This window comes from Molothrus ater, chromosome 1 (genome assembly GCF_012460135.2).
Source record: "Molothrus ater isolate BHLD 08-10-18 breed brown headed cowbird chromosome 1, BPBGC_Mater_1.1, whole genome shotgun sequence".
NCBI classification, from domain to species: Eukaryota; Metazoa; Chordata; class Aves; order Passeriformes; family Icteridae; genus Molothrus; species Molothrus ater.
In genome coordinates this window covers 50,481,194-50,507,689 of record NC_050478.2, presented here as the reverse complement: position 1 = coordinate 50,507,689, position 26,496 = coordinate 50,481,194, and the positions used below count along the sequence as shown (strand labels likewise).

General features: G+C 36.9%; 1 protein-coding gene across 2 annotated transcripts in view; it reads left to right on the top strand.

Moving 5' to 3' along the window:
* CNTNAP2 (contactin associated protein 2) overlaps positions 1-26,496 on the top strand; it is a 1,032,231-nt gene that overhangs the window by 809,135 nt on the left and 196,600 nt on the right. The window lies entirely within an intron of this gene.

The window sequence follows — 26,496 nt, the reverse complement described above, 5'->3', positions numbered from 1 at the left end:
AATAAAAAAGCACCCTCATTTTATCTGTCATAGTGAATGGATGGTGACAGTAGAGTGATTTCTATGCCTAGAAAGATTAATGATGCTTCAAGAGCAGATCTTTTACATTCATCATTCAAGGGAGATTTCCATCACATTCCTAATGAATACTTTGGGATCCAAGGACTTGGGAATAGATGTCATCACACATCACATGAGAAAAAACACAAGCCAGCTACTTCATTTCATAGCAGTATCTTTTATAAATGTTGCAAGCTGTATCTGTGTTGATTCTTTCAAACTTTTTGACTAAGATTGAAACATTTCCCCTGTTTTTTACTACTTTACCATACTTTTAAGAATTATTAACCACAAACACATGCATAAATATTTGCTTTCATTCCATTTTTTCTTGGGTAGACATATACATTATTTCTTCTTTGTTCTCCTCTGAACCCATCCCTCAAGTAGAATTCTTCCAAAACCAACTCTCAGTTGCAAATTTATCTTATTTTGTATTTTTCCAAGCTGTGCATTTTTAAAAAGTGACTTTTTTCAAAAACTAAAAGATTCAACACCTTCTTTGCAAGTGTGGATAAGGTAAAGCAATTTGGCGCTTTTATAGATGTTTTATAAAGCAAATACTTGTGTTCAGAAGTCAAATACCATTTTTTCCTTTTTGTTTTATTCTCCAAAGATATATGTATCTTTTTATACCTCTTTATAATTTTTTATAAAAATTTCACACTTGGAATTGCTTCTTTTTCCTACCTGGAGGCTTGCTATGTTTTATTGTAATCAACAAAGTTCCTTATAATTTTGAGGAGCTCAAAAAAATGAGATTCCTATGAGACTGATTTTGTTTCTGTTAAGTGAGGCTGATCATGTTTCTTTTAACTGAGAGGAAATAGCCTTTTAAAAGTCCTTCAATTAATAATCACATTATGGGTAAACACTGTTTCTTTCTGTATTGGCAGGCTGTAACATGGAATAATATAGTTACAGGATCTGACAAAGAAAATAATGATGCACAACGTGCATTTCCTCCTCATAACCTCCCATGTGGGAGGTTATGATTACATGAAAAGAAAACCATTTGAAATAACTCATTTTGGGTTTTGGAGGTCATGAGCATCTCTTGCTAATGGGCTAAGCTCAACATCAGCTAGATGAGCAAATAGAAACACTTCAAAACTAAATTTCTATACTACTTCTCTGATATTGTAATAAAATTTTATTGGAGTCCTATGCAGAATAAACTAGTTCAGGATTATCTGTTTTTATTTAAATGCAATAATTTCCTAATGGCATTTGCCATCAGTTTTAACTCTGTTGGAATGTACTCAAACATTCAGCAGGAAAATAAATACAGCAAATTATGTGTTTGTATGTCAGGTTTAGAATTTAAAGCTATAGCACTGAATGGTTCTTGGACAACCAAAGAGGAGAATTTTTATTGTTACTGAAAGAGTGTGGCAGTGAGTTGTTAGTACAGATTGTTACATTTGTGACAAGTTAGAAACTGGTAGACTGAAACATCGAGCATAAAGACATAAAGAAAATCTGAGATTATTATTATTACTTGCAAATTTGTAAATATTGACCAAACAATGACTTTTAGCCAATGGGTTTATCAAGATACTCTATCCATTAATATCTAATTAGTAAAAAACTCAACAGAAATAAGAAAAATAGTATTTAATTCTTGAAGGTGTAGCATCAGAAATTATTTTTAAAAATTATTTGTAAATAATTTTTTAACATGAAATTATTAGCATGACTGGAAGAAAGTCTTGTAATGATCTGCTTTAGGGTGTTAAAATATGGTACTGGATAATTTTAAAAGGCATACTGTACAGTATGAGAAACAAGAAAAAAAAACAGGTCTTAAAGGAAGGAATGAGAATTTGCATATTGGTGGGTCATTTCTCACAAAAGACAACATGAAAAGTTCCTAGTTAGGAGAATGCCAGCTCTTTAAATATTCAGCAGCATCTCACAGTAGCTTATGGTACCATGTTCATTCACTGGAAAGGTTTGTTCTGTTTTATCATCTTTGAAAAGCTGTGCCACAAAAGCAGAAATATGACTCACAAAAGCCCAACATATTTTAAGGTGTCTGGATTTTTCTGCTGTTTCTGTCCTTGCATTATTATAAATGTTCTGTGATTCCTTTAAGCCATATGTTACTCTGAAAATGGTAGCATATGCAAGTTTCAAAATCACCAGTGTTCAGCTTTGTAACAATTAACCATCTGCTTTCAGGGCTGGGATGAACTGAGAGCATCTCCATGGAAGTCAGGGAAATATTAGAATGCCATACCTGCCAAGCCTTAGCCATGAGTTACCCTACATTGTAATTTGTAGTCCCCTGACAGCAGTGAGAGGCACCAAAGTTGCAAATGGAATTCTTCCCAAACATTTGTCTTAACAGACTGCTAGTCACGGATAAAACAGGTCCAGGAGCAGATGTCACACAGAAGAAGTGGATTAAAGACAAGCACAAGGGGATAGAATTGATGAAAAACAAAAAAAAAATTCCTGAATCCGGGACAGGTATTAATTTCGCTGTAGCTTCATCTGGGTGTGGAAACATGGAAAAGAATAACTGCACATCATCCCCTTTAACCACAGTCCCTTCATCTGTTCCTACAATGTATTTATGTGGTACAACAAAAAGCCTGGGGAGTCTGGGCAGTCTTATCTATGTTGGTAGCATGAATATAGGATTCATATTTTTATTCAGGGATGTGTGTAAAAAGAGAGCTTAAAAACTCCTGCTGTGGCCCTGCTTAATGGCCAAACCCAGGTAGTTGTGGTCAGAAGCTGGGACTGCATTTGTGCAGACAGAGTATACATCACCTTCCTCAGCCATACTTGACCTTGTCACAGCAAGACCTTGCAGGTTTATTTAGTTCTACAGCTTAGCATGGGATGAAAACCCTAATATTTTCCTGGTATGTTACTTTAAGCACTAATACTTGATTCTAAAGACATTCGCCTGGCTAAAAATGCACATGAGGAAGAGTAATCAAAGAAACATTCATTTCCCTTTCACTTTCTCCTTTCATGAAAGAAATCCTTCTGTTAAATTGAAATAATCTCTAGACTCTGTATTGTGTTGCAAGAGAAAACAATTCAGACCTAGGGAAGAAACTGAAGCATGATTGGTTTCTATCTCAAATCATACAATTGCTTAATGTGGAGGAAAGAGTAAATAGCATAGAAAGAAGCTATTAGGAAGCTGGGTCCTGGGAAAGACAGATTTTGTTTAAAAGCCCATGTTAAAATAGTTTAATTACAGGCTTTGAACTACAACATCAAGTAGGAGGTGGTGCTCCTGCCCTTGTTTTTATTCTAATATCTGTCTCCTGGGTCCACTTATGATATCCCTAAATTCTGAGGAGCTAGAAAACCTGTACAGTTAACAAAGAATAAGATAGCTGCCCACAAAACGGTTCCTTACTAACAGCTCCCTGAAGAGTTAAATCATAATTTTGCTTTCCAGAGCCAGTGTAAAGCAAATTATCACCATATCATGTAATGCAATAAAAAGGAAAAAGTATCATGAAAAAAAAGAAATTTCCCCAAACAATTCACCACTTTAACTGCTAGAGGATATTAGAATTTAGATCACTTTTTCAGTCACATCTGCAGAAAATTCCCTTTCACATTATTTCCTCTTCCAGTTGGATCTTGCATCCTAATCCTAGGAATATTACCTATTCCAGCATAAAATCCTAATCTTTATCTGATTCTTAAGAATATTTTAGGTGATGGCATTCACTGTGCTTGTTTAGAGGATTTGGTTAATAATTTCTTTGAGGATGTCTCCAGTATATACAAAATATGCAATACAACCTCTAATCAGTATATCTCATATATCTCAAATTTATACTCTGATAATTCAGGACTGGAAACTCTGCAGATGCATGAAATTTTTACCCCTGAGCAGCAAAGAAAATCTTTGTAATAAATAATGTATGTTTAATTTGACAAGGTGCTTTCATACTAAGAAAAACTTCTGCCATTCACTAATCTTGTTGCTCTGCTGGGCCCCATCAAATGTCCAGAAGAACAGCTTGATGACACTGAAAATAAGCAAAGCTTTTAATAATTCTTCCTACAAAAATGATCTCATGGAAATTTAATGTGTATACAGTATATTTGGAAGATAAGTTCTACATCAGCATGTAGGCTTCAAAAGGGAAACAAGGTTATCAAATAGCACATCAGAGGTAGTGTGAGATGAAAAGTTATAGTTTGATCACATAGTCTTCCTTGAAAAGTAGGATATAAATTCATAAATGTTAGTTGGGAGGGAAATGTAGAGGTGAACAGGAAAAGAAAGGCTAAATTAAAAGAGAATATGTTGGAACTAAATCAGTCTTTGAAAACAAAATAGTAAAAGGGTCTGCCAGGTACAGACAGGAAAGAAAAAGTGAAAAGTAGTTCATCAGTAAACCACAGAGTAGGAAGTCAGCTACTAAAATAAAAAGCAATATTTTTTATCCAGGGAGAACATTGTAACAGATATAACTAAAGCAGAAAATTATAAAAAAATAACTGGGATAGAGGTTTGACATTTGATCCAGTGGGAAGGAGATAGAAGACTTAGATTAGTAATGACTTTGGTTTCAGATGATATCTGTAGGTCTTGTTGGAATGCAGACATAGAAAATTTAGCTAGATCCAAAGGACTCTAGCTAAGGAAGTCTCTTAATTAGGAGCATGTTTCACACAGGAGCATAAGAAGCCTCATCTTTTCTTCCTACATAAAATACCATTTTGCTGTTAAGGGAGAGTGAAGTGTATAAAATGGACAGTGCCTGTGCACCCCAGCTCAGTGTGCAGTGTGGAGTGAGCCAGTGCCTTGGTGACAGCAGTAAATTACTACTGCACAAGATGCTACACTCAGCATCTTGTGCAGTAGTAATGCAATGATATGCTCATTGCACTCTGGGAGCAGAAGAGAACAAATTTGTGGAGTCAAGGATCTTTTGTTAGTACAAGTAATGTTCTAACAGCCTGACAATCCAAACTAACTGATGCCAAAAAGAAATGCTTTTTGATAATATAATTAAAATTATTATCTAAGAAAATTTCCTACTCTTTTCCCTTTTCTTCTTTTGAATTTCTCAGCATTCCTCTGATTCCCCAGTTGGAACTGTAGTAGAGAGATTCACAATGGGCATGAGGATCTTAGGTCCTTCTCTTGATAAATTATAGCGCTCATGGTGAATTTTTCTTCCTCATCAGTCTTGAGTTCACCTAGAATTCCATTTTCTTGTCTTCTCATCGCATTCTGCTTCTCTCACGTGAGTCTACAGCTAAAGGTTAAAAATGGTACAACTTCCTCTCCACCTTCAGTTAATCCAAAGGGCTGTGGTTTGTTTTGCAGGGGCTACCAGGTCTCCTGGCCTTTCACTTGTCCATGGGATTCACTGGTCTGGGTTGGACATCAGTCATGTGGCCAATGTCCTGTTAACCAGGACAGAACCAACTCAGACCCAGGCAAACCCAGACAAGTTCTGAGAGCTTGTTGTGTCAGGCTGGCACAAAGCCTGTTTCTGGGCCACATGTGGGAAAACAATTGAGAAAATTCATATTTTGGAGAATATTTCTGCCTTTGTAATTCATCAGGCAAAAGTGTATAACATTGAATAAGGTTGTTGCAATTCTGTGAACACTGGAAATAATGGATGGGATTGTGTCATATATTATTCATCTACCTCCTCACTGCATTTCCTGTGATAAATTTAATAATCCAGAGGAAACCACAATACTATTAATATGCTGATAAACATCTAGTGATAGCAAGGATATTTGATATCCACCAGAAGATATAGGAGTTTTTTCTCAACATAGGCGTAACTTTGTATCTGTGTTCTCCTGCTTGGAATTCACTTTTAGTGAAAACTTTTAGTACCTCAGCTATCTTAGGAACTTGATCCCCTTTAATATTGAGTTACAAAGATTTAGTGTTAATGAAGAGAAATCAATCAAGTGATTGAAAATGAGAAAATTATACTGGCCTAGAAATGACAATTTCTGTATAATGCTCCTTTAAAAGTCATCTAGATTTGTGAAACACTTTTTCTGCACAGAGCAAAGAATTAGATAGTAGTCCTAATACTTCTAATAAAAAATGTGTAGAGAAAAGTGAGACTTCTAGCTGAGCAGAGTGAAAGAAAAAAAAACCTACATGTGAAAAGAACAGCGCCCTACATTTACAGCAATTGCAACAAAAAATCAAAGAGGAGGATTTGTAACCTTTTGATGAAAAGATTTGAAGGGAGTTTTAGTATTGGAAAAGACTAGTCCCAGAAAAAGAAAAATTAGTTCAACCAAGGTTCAACTGTGCCTATGAAATGAAAGGACTATAATAATATTTTACATCTGAGTCAAAATGATATTTTGAAGCCAAACTTGATAAATGTGAAGCAAAGAACGAATGGCATATGGTGTATTAAGAGATTTTATTATTCAATCTTCAAGGCTTAGCCCTTTTTAAGGAGCACTTCCTTCAAGTCAAAATTCTGTCATGAAATTATCTCAGAAGAATCTGCAGTGACTTACATTTGGATCTCCTAAAACATTTTTGCTTATTAATGGTAGGCTGTCTAGCAGCATGTGGGTCATTTTACCCACATCTCAGCATCCGAGTGGAACATCAACACAATAAAATCCTTGCAGTTACTGAAACATAAAGTACCAGAAAAACAATTCAGTTATGTGCAATATATGTTGATATATTCAAATATCCATTGATCAAAGCATTGCAAAAGTCCATTTTTGATTGGACATGCTAGACTGATCACTAAAAATGCCAGATGGAGTTACTGAACTGAAAAGGGGGAAAAGAGCATAATACACTCTGCACATATTTTAAGAAGCAAGACAAGAAAACAAGTGAAAAAAGTTAACTAAGTTTTCTAAAACAGGAGACGTTCATCCACTCACTTTTCAATAATTTATAGTCATAAATGAGACAAATAATTTCTATTTCTTCTAATTTCCAGAGGAAAAATATTATCTTCATACCAACAGAAAGTCTGTAGACTTTTCAAACAATAAATTATGTATGTCATGAGAATAGTGTACACTTTTTCCTCAAAAGTCATTTGCATATTCAATTAGTGATGCTTTTAGTATTAATTGTCTTTTGCTCAAAAAGAACTCTAAGGTCTTTGAAGCTGTTGTGTATTCAGTCATCCTGCACAGTAACTCTACTGTACCCACCTTAAGATCTCTGTAACTGCACAAGTTTTTAGGGACTTATCTAATTTTGGACCACCTTTTAGTCTACTTGTACAGCCCTTTAGTGGGAGGACAGGAACACAAAATGAAGAATTAAGGTATCATGGTGATATTATTCCCCCCCCTCTGCAGCAGCTCAGTGCAATGCCCCTGAGAGTGCAGCTCATCCAGAATAGCATTGTGTAAGGTTAAGAGCAAGGTACAACACATGTGACAGTCTTTTTCAGAAATAGGTTTGGACTTTATCCATATTGGTTAAGGGATGAGGGAAGGACAAAATACAGCATTGAGTACCCTTGTGTCACCTAGCCAAGATCCTAAATATGAACACTTGTTTAAAGTAGAGTGTAAGGTCTGGAATAGTATGCACAGCCCCAGATGCAGACAGTGTAGGAAAATGCGTCCTTCAAAACATTCAACACTCACAATTGAGCTATATAATATTTCCCTCCATTACTATGAAGCACAGAATTGGCAACATTGGAATTTGTTAAATGGTTGATTTTAACATTTCTACAGGTTAATTATTATGACTAGAACCTTTCATTCATTTCTGCCGTTGGTCCATTATTTTTCCCTCTCCTGCCCTTTATAATTTGTCACATAATGCCTTATTTGTTTATCTTCTCTTTGATTTAACTTGGGGTTTGGTTATCTTTATACAACAGTATTCATTTTCATAACATTTTGTAGAGGGCAAGTCAATGTGGATTTTACTGTTTTACCCAGTGCCTGTGTAATCTCTCTATGGCACAGTCACTGACTTTTTAGAGTTTTTTATCCTGAGGGCACAGCTAACAGCATGCTCCTGTCATTCTGACCGACATCATTCATTTTTAATATATCCTATAAAACCTAAAATTGTAGTAGATTTTTTCAGTTAAGACTTAAACATTGCAATGGCATTTAGAAATTTTTTCTTTGAAAATATCAAGGAGAAAGGCTTCAGGAAAGAGAATCTAAACTGTGCCATGTCCGGAAATTTAATAATTAAATTTTATAATTGAGTAGTCAGAAAGAGCATAGTCTAGAAATTTCTGCATAAAGGATAAATCTAAATGGGCTGTCTTTGGAGAAGTAAAATACAGTGTTTTAAGAATGATGGACTAATAATACCAAAATGGAGCAAACAGCAAGTGGCATTTGTCTATGCTGACGGTAATTAGAATTATGTAATGATAAATAGCACATGGTAGACAAGGAAAAGTTACAGCAAGAGTCCAGGAAAATACAGGTCAATTCTGCTGTAATCATAGGACTCAAGGATACTTTGGCTTGCTTGTCTGGTCCAATCTCCTCCTAAGTTATTAGCTACTCTGTGATAATACATTGAAATCCATTGTTCTATGTGCTGTAAAAACACTCTGCTGTATTTGTCTTAGACTATCTTGTCTCCTAAGCAATGAAAGTAAGGAAGTCACAGAATAATACAGGCAAGTGACTTTTGCCCAGCTACATTCCCTGTTTTGTAAGGACAGCTGACATCAGGGTCTTATTCAAAGCTCATCAAAATCAGTGCTTCCATTGAGTTCTAAATAGGATTCTTAAAGGTGTTTTGGGGAGGCAAGTTGCATTGATAGGATAGGCTTGAATTCTCACTGCTGAATAGGAATCCTGTAACAAAAACATCTCTGATGATTGTTGAGGTCACTGAGTAGCCAGGTGTAGCTAGGCCCTGGCAAAGAGGATGTTATCTCAGATGAATGGTGAACATGCATGAGCACAGGCTCAGAGGTTTTTCTCATGACCCTCACTGGCTCAGATATGAATATTAAAACGGGGATTGCCTTTTGTATTTTGTTCACCTTTTCCACCATCTTACCAGTGGATGAAAGAGAGGGAACTTAGTGCATGACATAGGTGCTCTTAACACTGACATAGTATGCTTTAGGGAAAAACTGATTCCTCATGATTAGAGAGTTTTGCCATACTCAGAGCAGCATTTTAAGCAGTACAATGGCCAGGCTTCATAAACTATCATAGCTCTGTCATGATGCCAATATTTAGTGTGACTGATTTTGTTCAAAGATCACCCATCCATCATCGGTAAATATTATATGGATTAGTGATTAGTATTAAATGGCAAATAGCAAGGAAAACAAAGCCACAAACAAGCCAAGGTGTCTCGAGCTTTGCAAGAAGGAGCAGAATCCTCTGGGCTAGACAGCTTTGGATCTGGCTTTAGGCTCTGTAACACAATTGAACTGACAGGCCTTGTGGTGAGATCTGGATGTAGATCTCAGCTGGAAAGTTTTGTTTGTGAATAAGTAGAAGTCAATATCTGTCATTCAATTTGACATACTTCTATCTATTCTCAAGCAGTCAATAAGTCTTTAATCAAGAAAAAAAAGCAAGCAAGAATTTCACTAGTTTAATGAATAATGAGTTTCCTCCACTCTCTTTCATGCTTACAGTATGGTAATAAGGTACAGAACAGTAATGTCAGAGAGACCTCTAGGAGCTCACCTGGTACCTTCTGAGGCAGCTGCTCCTTTGTCTCTCCTGACACATATTTCTCTGATGCAACAATAGAGCTCACAACTCTCATAGGGCCACCACAGCCTCCCCAGGTCACCTGTTCCAGGACTTCACTCCCCTTACCATTAAGCTGTTTCACTGAGGTCTCTTTTTGATTTTCCTTGCTCCAATTTTAATTCTTTGCCTGCTCACTCTGAGAAAGCAATACAGACTGCTCTCCTTTGCAGAAGTCTGTTTTGTGAGCAAGAACTGTCGTTGTGTCCCTTTTCTTCCAGAAGCTAAATCCTGACAATCTGTTCTTCTGTGTATGTCATGTTTTCTGGACCTCAGGTTATTCTCATGGCTATCTCCTACACCCTGTCTAGTCAACCTTTCCCTTGCCTTCTTTACCCTTTCCTTCCTTTTGCTAGTTGCTGGTTTTGAATATTAGTGGGTAATGAAGCACCCAAGAGTTGAAACAGAAAGAATCACTATGCATCTCTTGGAAGCTCTCCATGTGAGGTGTTTGTTTCTTTCATGGTGCTGGTGACTCAAATTTCAGTTGTGATTCCCCTGACTCTTCCAGTTCTCTGTCTTGTATTTGTGCTTTACGTTTATCCCTACTCAGCAATGTGTAGCACTGTCATGATATTTTATGTTTTTCTGCAGCTTAATTTGTAGTGAACTTTTAAATCACTTAAGTTACAGGATTTGTTCAAGGGGTAGTTAACACAGTGAAAGTGTGAAAGAAATTTACAAAGCTTTGAACCTTTCTGTACACCAGAATTAAAATCATAATGTGCAGGGGCTCAATGCACAAATGCAAGTCTTTAATTTTAGAGGCCTGGGAATTATTAGAGAGATTTTAGCATTTCCTTGATGCTCCTGTTATTAAAAGTTATTAAAAGTGATTGGAGACTGAAGTCATAATACTTAATACAGAGCCATCATTCATTGATTTTCAATTCTTTCTAGGCAGTCCTGTGAAACAAGGAATTAGAATGAGCTCCTTGAAGTGCAAGTATTTCTCTCCTCTGTCACAAACGTGCTCCAGATGGCCATTGAGCTGGGCTGGTGGAGGTGTGGTGGGACGAGATTTCAGAAAATTGTTTTACCCTTCTGTTACTCATGCTGAACATTGTAACTGAAATGTCATTCACTGTGCTGTCAGGCTGGGACTGCCAGAACACAGAGACAGACAGATGCTATTACACAGTGCAGAATTACCAAAAGGAAAGACATTTCTTGCTAACAAAATAGACCACATGCTAGCTGGTAAAGGGAAATAAATCAGAAATGTGCATAAGTTTAAAAGATAAGTATCTGCATATGGATCTACATACATAGCTGTAAATGCATGTATACATATATATGTTTTCCTTATCTACATATGCATACATACCTCCACATATGACATATTGGAATCCATTAAGCTACAAGGGACCCATTTTGGATTCTGTTTTTTGTCTGCCTTGTTTCTGAGCATGGTACATACATACTTAAATTTAACGAGACACATGGAGTTTCTCTCAATATGGAATTACTTCATTTTGGCTTTGATTGTGTTGCCATCATCTTATGAGGTCTCCTAAATAGATAAGCAGAGAACTATTACAATTTGGCACTCCCTTGTTTTATACATCACCTTTCTCCCTTTTAATTTTCATGTCTCCAACTAAAAAGTCCCTCGCTTTATGGAAGAAAAAAGAAAAATAGGTAAAAAAAGGAAAAAGAAAAAAAATGTAAAAATGAGGTAATGCAGATAAAAGTTAGTAGGAAAGAAAGTTAATTGGAAGTTAGATGCAGAATTCATAAAGAAAATAAGCATTTATTTGACAAAGGTTTGAAGGAATGCTCGGTTTTATCAGAGAAAACTTCCTAACCATCAGCTTATTCCCTAAGACACCTATAGCCACAGGTCCAAATTTCTTAATTTGCTTCAAGGCAAATTATATATGAGCCCATTATAACACTCTTCACAATTGAATCTGAGCAATTGGTGACAACTAGAGAAACAGTAACTTCTATGAATCTTGAAAAGTAGTGACCAAAGCATGGGGGAGCTAGTAAAATAATTGTTCAGCAAACAATAATTGAATTGTATTGCATGTATCAATTGTCAGTTAGGTCTCATCCAAGTTACCTTTTTTTTAGTCATTATATATTCAAATGCATATTTTCATGCCTCACTCATTATGTCCCTTAGTTAAAAATTTTATTTTCTACTCTTTTTATAAGTAACAGTGTAATGCTTTGATTGTTAAATTTTGCCAATTCACTGGACAGAAATTGTACAGAAAAATGTATATATTATATTCCATCTTTATTCTGCATAATAGGATAGAGGAGAAAATATTGTTTCCTCCAAAGAAATTGATCTTTTGTTATCACCTACCTTGAATGTTTCAGTGATACTGAGACTTGTTCAGTCAGTGGTCAGAATCACCCTATAATTCATCATCGAGGTATTTGTGTCATCTTCCTTGTGGGACAGAGGAAACTAATGCCTCATGTGAAATGTCTTGAAATTCCATTTGCAGAAAACCCATTGTGAATGGCTGGCTGTAGGGATTGCAGATGAAAAGAATTCTAATCCCTTTAAAAAAAGACATAAGTTGTGCATTTGTGTGTTCTGGCTTTGCCCTCTCCCCAAAAAGAAATTGATTTGGCCTGCCATGTCTTCTTCCCACAATGGCAAGTTTTTGTTCCACTTCTGACTAATTAAAGTAGCAGTGTTCATTTTGAGATTATGTCTACAACAAAAGTAAATGCTATATTGAAAGAATAGGGCAAAGACAGAATTTCCTTATTTCCTGTTACAGGGTTCTAAGAAAATAGTGCATCACAACAATCTGAGCATTTCTTGAAAAACTATGAACTCAGCAAACCAAGATATCACATTATAGTATTCCATTAGATAACTATTGTTTGATATCTTGCCTGATAAAGTTGCTAACACCATTACATCTTCCTAGAAAGGTGTTGCCTTAAATAGTCTTCTCATTTTTTTTTATTATGTTGTCAGTCAAAATTTTAAATAAATATCTTGCATGCTTCTGGAACAACAGACCTGAGCTTTGATTATACTTTTTCTCTTAGATCATTTATTTTTGCAGTAATCAATGACACTGTCTGGATCAAGGAATAGAGTTTTGGAAACTTGGCAAAGAGTCATTTTGTAGCTGTTTCACAGTCATTAATATCAGATCTGTGCAGTACTGGATGAGCCAGAAATGTATATTTAATCTAGTTCAGGCAGGTGAACATCACTGAATCTCATTTGAATTTTTTGAAGATGATGCTAATATAGTTACCAGCTTCATGCACTCAGGCTGGTTTGATGTCACCTGCAGAAGAACAGATGCCAGGTGGTACCTCAGCTGGAACAGAGCTGGAGTTGCATAGACAGGCAATACGGGATGTGGGATGAAGCCTCCTAGACTGAGTTAATCTATCATTGTCTTTGGGCAATTTGGACTGGTGTCCTGGTTTCAGCTGGAACAGAGTTCTTCTTTTTCCTAGTAGCTGGTGCAGTGCTCTGGTTTGGCTTTAGTCTGAGAATAATGTTGATCACTCAGTTACTGCTAGGTACTGCTTGTCCCATGGACTTTTCCATTTCCCAGGCTCTGTCAGGGAGCAGGTGCACAAAAAGCTGTGTGGGAGAAAGCCCAGGACAGCTGACTCAAATTGGCCAAAGGGGTATTCCATACCCTAGGGTATAAGTCATGCTCAGTGTATAAATGGGGGAGTAGGCTGGGAGATGCCAATTGCTACCTGGGGACAGGCTGAGTGCTGGTGAGTGGATGATGAGCAATTGTACTGTGCATCACTCATTTCTTTTGGTTTTTTTTCCTTTTTATTACATTATTACTATTATTTTTGTTGGTTTTGTTATTGTTTCTATTATTGAACTGTTCTTATCTCAGCCCATATGTTTAACTTCTTTTTTTCCATTCTCCCCATATCCCACTGCAGGTGGGGTGTGTGTGAGAAAGCAGCTGTGTGGTACCCAGTTAAAAGCTGTGGTCAAACCACAGAAACCGAGAGAGTGAGTTCACAGCAAATCTGTACCTTTTCCATCATCCATTTGCATTATTTCTGCTCTGGTACTAAGAGTCATAAAGCTATTCTTACTGTATGATAGACCTGAGCAGTTTGAAATTGATTATAAAAAAATGACAAATACAAATATTCTTGATGAGTTTGGTTCCCAGCTCATTCACAGTTATTGACATTTCATAGCTTATCACATGATAGCACAGAGATAAGAGTGTCTTCTGCTCCATACACAGCTCCAAATATCTTAAGAAGAGTATGTGGTTCACAACTGGAGAAACACTGAACTAGACTACTGGAGCAATGGCTTATTGGGAATAAGTGAAAAATTCTGCATTATAATGCAAAACTAGTTTTTGCTGTTTCACTCCATGCCCATGCTTCAGTCTGTTTCCCTTTCTGAAATAAATATGTCCAGTCTGAAGCCAGGATTTCCCTGGTAGTAGTTTGTTCAGATCATCCATCAATAAAACAGACTCACAGCTGCCAGTTCTGTTAGGTCAGATTGTACAATACCTCTATTTTTCCAGAGACTGACAGAGTTTAAGACTTGAAGAAGAGGCAGCAGCTGGTCATTACTGATAAGACTCAGTGAACGCAGTAAGTCATAAATAAAATATACATTTGATACAGAATGTGCAATCAATTTTATAAGTTACTCATTAACAGGTCCACAGCTTGCAGAGCCTACTGGATCTCACCCAGTAAGTCCACACTGTACAGCTGGGTTTAGTGCTTCTTTCTGGGCATCAAAATGGTAGTTTTTTCCAGTTTCTCACTAAAGGTTGTCACTATCTACAAAGTAGCAGTATGTTGTGCACAGCTGGTCCAAAATTCTAACACTTCTCTCAAATTGCATCTTTGTTCTGGAATGGGATAGGATATAGACTAACTAGTGTAAACAGCAATTCTATGCATACAATTTCAAGTGTCTCTAATTCAGAGATCATTCTGTACATTCCCCAGGGGCTTTTAAAAACAATTTTAGTTTTAGGTCTCTTTTCAGACTTTTAGTGTAGATGAAGAATTAAAAGCTAGATGCAGCCACATCTATCTGAGTTCATATTAATGGAAACACTTCAAAACCTTGATAACTTTTGTCACACAATAAACTTGGTCAAGTCATTCACTTGTAGGAGAAAGGTATTGGAAAAAGGCACTCTATATAACATGGAGACTTACAGGTACCTTCTAATCTAATCTGATTTATAGGGTTAGTTCTTCCAAGCAGAGCACGCCAATAGTCACAAGAGAAGTAAAATGAAAGAAAATATTACACGTGAAAATGTAGGAGTCTCCAAACACAAATTAATCTGTCAGAGCAACTGTAAATATCTGAAACCAAAACAAGGGAAGTCTCATACCAGTCTCTCTTGCCTGAAAACCATCAGTCTTTTGGTCTATAAGGTGAGCAGAAAACTATCTGAACAGCCAGCCTCAGAGTGTCACAGCAGTTCAGACTCCACCTGCTGTTCCTCAGGGACTAGCATTAAAGCTAATGCAAACTAGTGTTTATGTCAAAAATGTTGGGACAGGATGAACTCTCAGCTACTTCACAGGTAATACCAAAGTGTTCAATAGGCTAGGCTGTCACTCAGAGGAAGCTTTATGTGCTGTACAAGTGGTCTGGCAGGATGTTTATGCAGTTTAACCATCCAGGTTTGGACTCCAAACTGGAGGCAGTCCAAAGGTAGGGCCATGAAAATGGTTTGGAGAGTGGAGAAGATAATATACAAGTAGAAGCAGAGAAAGCTGGGCTTGTTCAGGTTGGAGAAGGGAAAGCTAAGGAGTGATCTAAATGCTGTCTTCTGTGCTTAAGGGGTGGTTTTATAGAGGTTAGGGACAGATTTCTCTCCAAGATAGGCAGTGGAAAAAAGGTACAAGAGAGGAAATTCCAGCTGATCTAAAGGGAAAAAAATTACTGTGAGAGTAGTGATCCACAGCAGCAAGCTGCCCAGAAGGGTTGTGAAATCCCAGATTCTGGAGATTTTTCAGGTCTAAAAATGCTTTGATTCAAGCTTGAAGTTAACACCACTTTGAGCAGAGGTTTGGACTAAATGATTTCTGGATGTCTCTTCCATTTTACATTGCTCTGGTTTTTGAGACTAATGCTGGAAGCCAATTTTGTCCAGAAGTGAACGGTAGATGAAACCATAGCAGGCTGAGGAGAGAGTTTTGTGTTGCTGAAGCATCACTGGACAATGATCAAATTATGACAGTGAAATATGAGAGAAAAAGGAGCCTCTCAGAATCAGAAGTTGAGTAATGTGGCACAGCATGAAAATAGCAACCCTAAGTTCCACTGTCAAAATTAAACAAGAATCCAGTGCTGTTTGCAGAGAAATGATGGGGTATCCATCTTATTAATTATATTGCAAGTAAAAGTGGAAAATCAGTCATGATCACTAAAGGTTCCAAGCAGTTTTCAAGGGTAACAAACAATTTTGTTTATTTGAAAATATTATAAGGCCAGAAGGGATTTTTACTATTATTTATTCTGACCTCCAATTTAAAGCATGCACGACATTTTCTCTTTACATAGAGCATATGTTTTAGAAAAGATCTTATTTTTCACTATACAAATTTTTAGTTGTAAAGAATCTAACATAACTTGCAGCAAATTGTGCCAAAGGCTAATGAACTTCACTTAACTTTATTTCTAGCTTAAAAATGCATCACTTCATCTTCTACTAGTGGGTTATTTCATGCTTTGCCTGCTAAAGTGAGAGATTTCATAACAACTCCTGCAACTTCTGCTTTCTCTCTAAGTGTTTAGAGAGTATAACCAGTTTTTTATCATTTTACTTCAGGGTTTTCAAGCTGATATACCAAACATCACTCCTATAGCTGGCAGTGTGTTGTGGAGCCTGTTCACTGAGGGAGAGACTTAGTGTGATAACTGGGATTCAGCAGGATAGCCCTCTTGCTAGATGCTTGTGACTCACAAGTGAAGAAGGGCTCCTTATGATAAAAGTTCCAAGCCCTTCAAAATGATCCGTTTAAACCAGCTTTTTCAGTCCATTATTTTGAATCTTCCTCCACATTTTCTTTATGGCAAGAAGGGGTGAGCATGCTGTTTCACTGACACTCTGTTGTGGTTTATGAATGGTATTCCCTAATTTAGTGTTCCCACTGAAACTCCAAACCAGGCACCACTCATTCACTTTCCCCCTCGCCCTCCCTCAGAATCAGGCTGGGGAGGAGAACTGGAAGTACAAAAGGTAAAGATGTTGAGATAAGAACAATTTCCTGGAAAGAGCAATGAGATAAGAAAATAAGCCATAACAACTAAAGTATCAATAACAAAATGTGCAAGAGAGGCAAACAATTCACACAAGATTGTTTGGAACTGGCACTACCCAATTGCTTCCTCCAGCTTGGAACAAGCATTACTCCACTATTCCTTGTGCCACACTTACTCAGATGGAAGGGACCCTGTGAATGCAGGGGAGAGTGGGTTGGAGACAAAGACAACCACTGACCCGATGCCCATGTGGCAACAGCAAGAGTTTATTCTTTGAACCCCTCTTTATAAAGGGGTTTGAAAAAACTGGTCTGGATAGCTCATTGGGCTGATCTTTGATACCATCCAACTCCCGAACCAGTGAGATGTCTGCAGCTTAGGATGGAACAAAATTGCTTGAGGTTCGTGTCTTTCAGCCCAGTGGCCAGTTTACAGAACCAGCTGGGTTTCTTCTCTATAGCCAAATTAATTGCCCAGTACAAGCCACCTTGTACAATAACAGGACCCTTCCCCAACAGCCCCAGCAGTGTCCTGGGTGGTATAGAACAACCTCCATGTCCCTGCCATGCTCTTCCTTTTGCTCCTGCAAAAATCAACCTGTCTAGGCCAGAACCAGGACACTCATGTAACAGGCCAAATATATCCAAAACATTTGTCTCAGTGTAAATTTTTTCTGTATCATGTGCATCAAGGGTTCTCATTAATACCAGTATTTGAAGAAGGTATTTCCATATCAAGTCATGGTCAGAGACAATTTTCAGGTTCAAAGGCCAGCAGCCACTGGGCAAATGACAAGGCAGGTTCAAGGTCAGGCCAGAAGGCCATTCGGCCGAGGTCCAAATTGGAGAGGTCCAAGGTTGCAATGCCTGCAATGGTGCACATGTGGGAACACTCTGAAAAGGAGTTCTCCAGGAAAGGGAAGGGCCCCCAGTGAGGTTTCCTGGCAGAGTTTCTGGGAGGAAGCCTCTGCTGAAGCATCATCCAGCTTTTCTTGGAGAAGCTTCAAAGTCAGCTGAGGCTTTTATAAGACCTCTCTGAGCAAGCTGGCCTTGAATGCAGGGGGGTACACTCCTGGTTCTCACGAAAGAAAACTGCATGCTCAAGCAATGGAGCCCAAAGAATTGACCACAGGAAATAACACTGGTGTTGTTATCTTCATCAATATGTCATTCTCTCTCTAGAGTGTGGAGCTTAAACTCTGTCACACAAAGCAGGAGAAATCATTCATCATGTCAGTGCAGTAGTGTAGGATTTTCAAGTCAAGTTTTTCAGAAGCAAGTGAAATTGGAGTTCTGCTTCTACTGTTAATAGTGCAACTGGAACTCCATACACTGCACCAGTGTAATTCTTCTGCCCTGTGAGTATATAATGGTAGTTAAGAAATGTCATTTCAACTCATAGAATAAGATATTATCATAATATCTTATTAAGTCTTCAGTAAAGTACGTCATTAGCCAATTTCAATTTTCCCATGGAGAAATGTGAAACCCACGTGTGAGAATTAATATGCTTGAATGGACTGATGAAACAAGCTTCAGCAAGGAAAAAGACTGCCCTGAGTGCAGACTGAAGGAGGTGGTATCTTGACAATGTGAAACACATCACCTAACATTTCTGTTTTTACAGTCTCAATCAATACATGTGTCTGTTTTCCAGAAATCAATAGAGACATAGTTCTGTACAGTAGCCATGAGACCCAACCTGACCTGGAAGAGAATTTGTCTAAATAGCAAAGCACAAGCCCATTAACAAGGCTGACAAATGATCAGATAAAAAAGGGTTCTGAATATTTTAATTTACAATCCCAGCATTGAATGCGAAGAGAGTTTTCTCCACGGTAAGCTGTAGATAACGCAACACATATCTGAGGTCAATTACCCCACTCCCCTGCTTGTTCCCTTTCACACTGAAATTTGTATCCCTTTAAATAACTTCTGTGTAGCAGCATCATCACCACTAATGTCTCATATCATTTCTAAAATCTGTGTGTATTAAGTATAACCTTTAAAAGGTTATTCATACATTTGTATGAGTTCTAATAAGAGGATATAATAGTCTGCAATAATTTACAGGTTGATCTTAAACAGCAAAAGCATTTTGAAATGAAATGGTTTGGACTGTAGAAACATGAAAATGCCTTCTGATAGGGTTTCTTTGGGAATGATATTCTTTACTGTGTTTCCATTTCTGTCTCAAATGCCCTTAGCAGATGGCTTGGGTTTGGACCTCCAGCTTTAATCTTTATTTGTCCCAGAATGATGTTTTTTGCATAGTATAGCTTCCTTTATTTCAATTTGGATATGCTTGATAGTCAGTGAGCCTCAATGTTGAGGCTCATTGTGTCATTTTTTCCTCATTTGAAATCTGTATCTATTTTATGAAACACAGTACATTTCAAGTTTTGGTAATACCTGTTTGGGTCGTGATTAGTTCCAAAGGATGGGATACCCTTCAGACTTGGCAGTTTGGGAATGATGTTGCTATCATGAAAGCAGGTTAATATCGGTATTCGTATGTTAGTGTTAGTTCTGGTTTCAAAACTGTCCATGCACACCATGTAATTGGAAAAAAAAAAAAAAAGACAAATTTTCTTAGGCTGAAATATCAGTGTTATTATCAAGAATTCATGGCTTTCAATACAGCAGTGGAGGAACAATGAAACAGAAGAAGTAAAGCTAAATGTTCTGAGGTTCCTCAAGGATCAGTGGGGACAAAAAATCAACAGCAGCAGCAGCAGCTGCAGCAGTCTCATCAACAAAAGAAAACCCTTGTGCTTCCAAAAACAATTTCCAACAGTGCTACAGTCCACGTTCTGTATGAAGTGCCAGATATTAAGTTCACATGGATGAAGAGAAGCCTGAAGTCCTTCTGTCTCTTATAATGGCTTTTTTTTTTCAATTTAAACTACTGCTTGGGGGCAAGAAGCAGTATTTCAAAAGGATAAACACTTGCAAGAGGCATGGTACCTCCAAGGAAAGACCATTTGGAGAAAAAGCTTGCATCAGTTCTGCTCATGTTGATTGTAGTTTAATTTACCTTGGGATCTTGTTAGTTTTACTTCATTTGTTAGTAAAATGATGGCATTGGCTCTTAGGGAGTTGTCATATTTAGTTTCATGTCAGCTGTTATTGCTGCAAATCAGATAAAATGGAGCAGCAAGATATTCTGGGCTGGATGATGTAGGTGCACATAAGAATGTTACCTGCTTTCTTCTCTGTAAAGGTTAAAGGCACTCCTATGTGGGTGTGTGAAGCAAGATCCCAAGAATTATTTAGCTATTTCAAGCTTATTTAAGGAATGTTGTGATTGTCTTCATTATATATTAACAGCAAGGGAATTAATCTAAAAATAAGATCATGAATACAATTCAGTGATATCACTATCACTGACATAACATTTTACAGAACTTAATTTTTCTTTTGCCCTGTTGCCACGTAATGCATAGAATGCCACCTTACATGATCCTCTCTTTGCTCTCAGTCTGATCAAACAATTTCCGTTTGATATTACATTCCCTATAAATCATGCTACTTACAAGAGTAGCCATTTTTGTGCTAATAATCACAGTTTCTGAAATCTTCAAATGGGACCCTGCCATAAAATGAGGCTGTGGCTACAGAAAACTTCGGAAGGCATCCCCTCATTGTTGAAATATCATTGGTGAGTTCCTGGGCTTTTTATGTCCTGTTTAAGGAGCTAAATAAACCAGAGGTTCTAGCTATATTAACCTGCAGAATCTCAATGCTAGTGGCTGCATGTATGTGTGTATGCTGCTTACCCATCCATCAGGCTTAGATAGAGATAAGTTTATCAACTGACCACAGAAAGACACAGCAAAATCACGGAATCCTCTCACTTATTGTTAGCATATTCTTCATGAGACCATGATGTGGACATTTGCATTCTGTCACCACCTGGCTGGGCAGACCCCAGGCTGAGCTGTAAGTTTGTTGTGGGACTTTCCCAGCTTTGCTGTTGCTGGCACCTGTTCTACCTCAGGTAGTCCTAGCAGTGAAAAGTCTATTCTTTCAGAACACATGGTAAAATTATAATTGACTGGTTTTTATTGAGTATTTATGTCTGTAAGTGTTCTTTTTATTCCACAAATGACACTTAGTTTTTTGAAAGTACTTGCTTTTCCCCTTAGCGCTACCTCAAGCTAAGACATTTATTCTTAGGCCTTAAATGAGCCAGTGAATTTACAGTACACAATTAATTGCAACAGTAGCAAGTTTGGCACAGCATGTTGTTAAGGATAGCAGGGACTGTAGTGATTTTATAATGAATTCACTCTAAATCTCAGCAAATAGTAGCATACGAGGACATCTGACAGCTGCTTTCCCCAGCTAAATCTCACCACTGAGACTCCATTCCAAGAAAAATAACAAGTCAGGCTTGGTTAGTAGTGCTGCAGCTTGGAATATGAGTTTTGACAAGGGAAAAAATCATTTGTACTGTACTAGCTTTTCATGAGCTGGGGCAAGGAGTAAATCTCTCCAATGGCAAAATAAAGCTGTCAGACAGCTTTTTCATAAGATGCCATTGAACGTCAATATGACAATTCTCCCTCCTGATCTTTTTTATAGGTTGCTAATTCTGAAAGAAAAGTCATCTTTGCCTACATATTTGTGGATTCAGGCACTGACATTTTAGGAGTTATACTAGAACAAAAATACAGACTCGATAAAAAGGAGTTCCCCTACAGCCTTGCTGAAGAGGTGCTTTCGTTAAATATCTATTTCTAAGAAAAGATGCTGTATTTGCTGCTTTATATTTTGAGATTGATATATAAATGTATGAAATAAGTTCTCTGAAAAATTAACAGACAAATATCCAGGCACATGAGAATACTTTGATGAACTGAAGAACACAATGGCAATGGCCATCAGCCTGAGGCGTGGTCATCATTAAGGCAGTAATTTTGTTTCTTAAGCACTTGAATAGGTTCCCTTTTCTGTCTTTACTGAACATAAATGAGAAAATTTGGGCTTTTCTCAGTTTGGCCACTTTATATACACCAAAACATAATTGAAGCCTAGGTAAGGTGAAGACTGATTGCAGGGGTCCTCTCTTCCAGGTTAAGTGGGAAAGCCAGAGCTCCTGGTGGGACATCTGAACATCTGATTTTAGTTTCTGATACTGGAGGTCATGGAAGCTCTTCTTGTTTAGGGAAGTTCTTTTAGTTCTAGGGTTAAGGAGATGGTTATCTTTACCTTCACTTTAAAATACACTGCTTTATGGCTGTGGAGGATAAGGAGACAGCAATTAACTCTGAATGTGCTTTTAAGAAAACAGTAAAGAGAGCGTGTAGTATTAACATTTACTGAAATTTTGTATGCTTTCCACAAGTATTTTCTTTATTTCTAATATTTTATATTATTGAAATATAAATATCTCAATATTTATCTTCATTTTCTATTAAAATCTTAAGAATATTTCCCTTTCATAGATTACCTTTGAGGTATGGCATAATTCTGAATATCTTACAAAGGAAAAAAGCCAAGCATTTCTTTCTAAGGACTGTTGCATTAAAATGCTTTGGCCATGAATTCAAACATCACATCGACTTATATTAGCAAGCAAGGCATGTTTCAGAGTTCCTTTCTGAGCTGCCATTAAATCTTATCTTTTCAGGCAGTTTAAACAGTCTTTGCAAATAAATAGTACTGTCAAATAGACCAACCACTTTAGTGAGCTTATAAAGAAAACAAGTGTTTGAGGCTAGTATTAGTAAAAAGAAAAAAAAAATCATTTGCTACTAGCACTGTGAAAAAAGAAGTAAGTCAGATGTGAGTGCCTACAAAATGAAAATTATCATAAATAGCAAACTAAAATTTCATTAAATGTGCAAGTAGCTGTAAATTAGGTGTTCCTAGTTTTCTGAAGTGGCCAAGGGTACTTTTAGTATCTTTTCCTTTTATTGGTAGGTTTTTGAATGTCTGGGTTTTTTCTCCCCCAAGTTTCCAGTGTGCTCAAATGTCTCATTCATGTTGCCATGAGGGTTTGACTAATCTCAAGTCTTAGTCGTTAGAATGGTGACCACTGATGCAAACTCTATTCACAAATATTAAGCACTCTTTATATTTTTCCCAATTGGTTGCAAAAAAAAAAAAAGATTTATCAGTTAACAAAATGAGAGTAGCAGCATAAGAATTGACTTCACTTACCATTCTCACATCAAATTCATATGTATATGTTTCACAGCCCATTACTGAGCAAGAAGTGTTACTGGAAGAAATGGAAAATCAGTAAAATATTAATTAAAAAAATAATCTCACTATAACCACATATGCAAGAACTCTCCTTTTATTTTAGAAGGTTCACTCAAAGTCAGTTTCTACACAATACTGTCATTGAAATGTGGAAGTGTGACCTGCCAGACTCTTCCCTGAGTTCTGTTTTCTCAGTTTGAAATAATTCAACCCTCTGGCTGATCACTGAAGCTGACAGAACCTGCTCATGATCCGCCTGAGTTGCAAGCAGAGCAGAATCTCTCACAGTTTAGGTTCTCCAGTTGTCAGCATCCACTCTTGCCATGAAACTCCTCAGCTGTGGGTTTTCAGTCCAGGTGGGCACTTCCCAAGATGTGAGATGGGGCAGCAAACCTGCAAAGAGTCTACTCAGCTTCATGTTGGTCCTAAACAAGCACATAATAATTAAGATGAAGAAAAATCAAACCAGCACAAAATAAACCAGGCCAGCAAAGCCTACCCAGTTTTGACACCATTGACTTTAAGAATTCTAAACTGGAACATGTGGAGGTACTTGATGTGTGAGTGACATTAAACTACTTTTGATTTTTTTTTTCGAAATACTAAGTCTTCAAAAGCTCAGATAAATGGCTCACAGAGTTCATTAAGACTTGACCTGAGTGGAATAGATACTGCTGATGGTGTGAAGAAAAAAGCTGGCAATAAGAAGCAAGGTGAAAGCTGTGACGTGCACAACCATATTAGCATGCTGAACTTCTCAAACAGTGACAAAATTATTCTTTCAGTGTCTGTTTCTTCACTGCAATAGCAGATAGAATTCCTGCACAGGTGTTAATGAACCATGACCTTAAATCAAGTTAACCTTGTATGAGGCTAAATGTACTGAGTGTTGTAGTGTAGCTGAATGCAAAATGCATGTTTAAAGTATTTTATTCAAAAATAGAAGAATTATACCCAGCTTTCCACATGTGAAAATTGAATTTTATTATTTTTTTAAGTATTGTCTTTCATTTCATCATCATCTATTACCCCGGGAAATAGCTTACATTTCTACCTGTAATTAATTCAGGTGTCTAAAGCTGCAGTATGTTTTTGAAAAATGCGTTTGGGCCTATTCTGCCAATAACAATGACTGGGTAATTAATTCAAGCTGTTCCATTAAAAAATAAGTAAAAGACTGAACAAAAGAATATTTTCTGAAAATAATAACAATCATACAAGTACTGTAATTGTTGTTGACATTCCTTAGTATTTAATGGGGATCTATAATACTAATGGAAACTGGAAATTACCCATTTAATTCAGAGCTATCCAGTCCTGTAAAAGAACTACTCATGTCTTTCAGGGAATAGCTAAATGTAGCTGTTAAAGTTAGACAGGGTCCTCAACAAGTAATTTTCACTGGTCTTGTTTGTCAGAGGTTCTGAGCCATTGACTTCCATTTTAAAGAATTCCTAGCCTTTTTTTTTAACCATTTTCTTGGGTTTTAAGGACTGTATAGGGGTCAGTGAAATTTCCAGAGCAAATGGAAGAGACGTATTTAACTTCTCCAGGTATTTGACAAATAAATACTGTCATCAGCATTCTAAGGGCTGTATTTTGAAGGGAGTCCTCTGAATGCAGAGTGCCATGGAGCATCAGTCCACTTAATTTGGTTCCTTCACTTCTCTCAGTATTGCTGCTACAGTTACTAGTACTGAACATCTAGAAATAAGAGCCCTAAAATGTTGAAAGTATCAGAATTTTAATTGATCAGTTGCATTTAAAAATAATAAAACCAATTGTTTATATTAAATGCTTGGAGGAATATAAAGTGCACTTTAAAAAGTTATACATTTTGAGACTGTTCAGCTATATTAGAAATAAATATATTATTGACTATTAAGAGTTCTGTTCATACTACATTAACTTTTGTTGGATATGGTTTTATATTAAATGAAATGGTTCACACAAAGATACATTTATGAGATGAAAAAGGAATCACTTTTTTATGACACTGTGAGAATACAAATAAGTGATCTGTGAAAATACAGAAAAGTATCCTTAATCTTTGCTTTTTCTTGAATATTCTGTACAGAAGAACTTGATAGAAAACATCAATGGCCAGATTCTTTATATACTTTGATCTTATATCTGCAAATCTGGCACAGGGTTTTAAATAGGAACCCATATTTGGAAACAATTTTAACCAAAGTCAGCACTGCAAAGGCACTGCAACCACTGTTAAATGTATTACACATAAATGTTAAAGGCTTATGTGTGTGTCTGTGTCTGTGTCTGTGTCTGTGTGACAGAGAGATATTGAAATCACTACAAATATGATTTGAGTCTGATGTTATAGCCATGCTCATATGTCTGCATGCCCCAATAAAATCATATTGGCCGTTTTGTCCTTAGAAGACTGTTCTTTCTGTGAGCGTACAGGATCTCTTAAGAATTGGATATCTTTATCATTTCCTTGGTATCCACACCTTACTCTGATAGTATCATTATTTTTCTGCTAAGTCACTGAGCCCACAAAACCTTGCAAGGAGCTTCTCTTCAAGAACAGATATGGAAAGGCATCCTGGCCATAACTCAGCACACACAAACTTCAACACTTCCCACAGCATCCCTCAAAGGAGAGCTGGTTTGTACCCAAAAAGCATCTGCATCAAGGCTTTATTCTTGGCAGAGAGTCTCTTTCCTCCTCAATCTTCTCATTATGCTATTTTTCCACAAAAGCTTGGGGGGGGGGGGGAAAAACACTCAGTCAATGACAACAACGAAGAAGCTTCCCATGACTCAAAATTTATATATAAGGCAAGAAAAGATAGTTTAAAAAAATAGAAGATATATCTTCCTGTATTACTTCTATTTGGAATACATTCAAAACTACTTTTGTTCCTTAAACTGAATTTATATACTCTTAATTCCATAAGACCAACACTTTTGATAGTTTAACAAAATAATAATTTTTGGTAAAATAGCCTGACACTTAAAATTACATCCATTTATGATCATTCTTCACACTGGACTGCACTGCTCCTTCTACTTGGATTAGCCTTTTCCAAAACCTTCCAAAGCAGGAAAAAAAAAAAAAAAAAGCAAAGGGCTCCTGAGCAGAAGGATTTACATCTTCAAAAGGAGACTCTAGAGGTATAAAAGAAAGTGAAGTGTGAGAGAGGAACAGTGATCCTATTTCTAATTTTTTTCCTGTATGATGTATCCTCCTCCCTTCTAGCTTTTCTTTTCTATTGTTTTTTTTAATCTCTCCATTTGCAGGGTTTTACTCTTTGTTATGCCCAG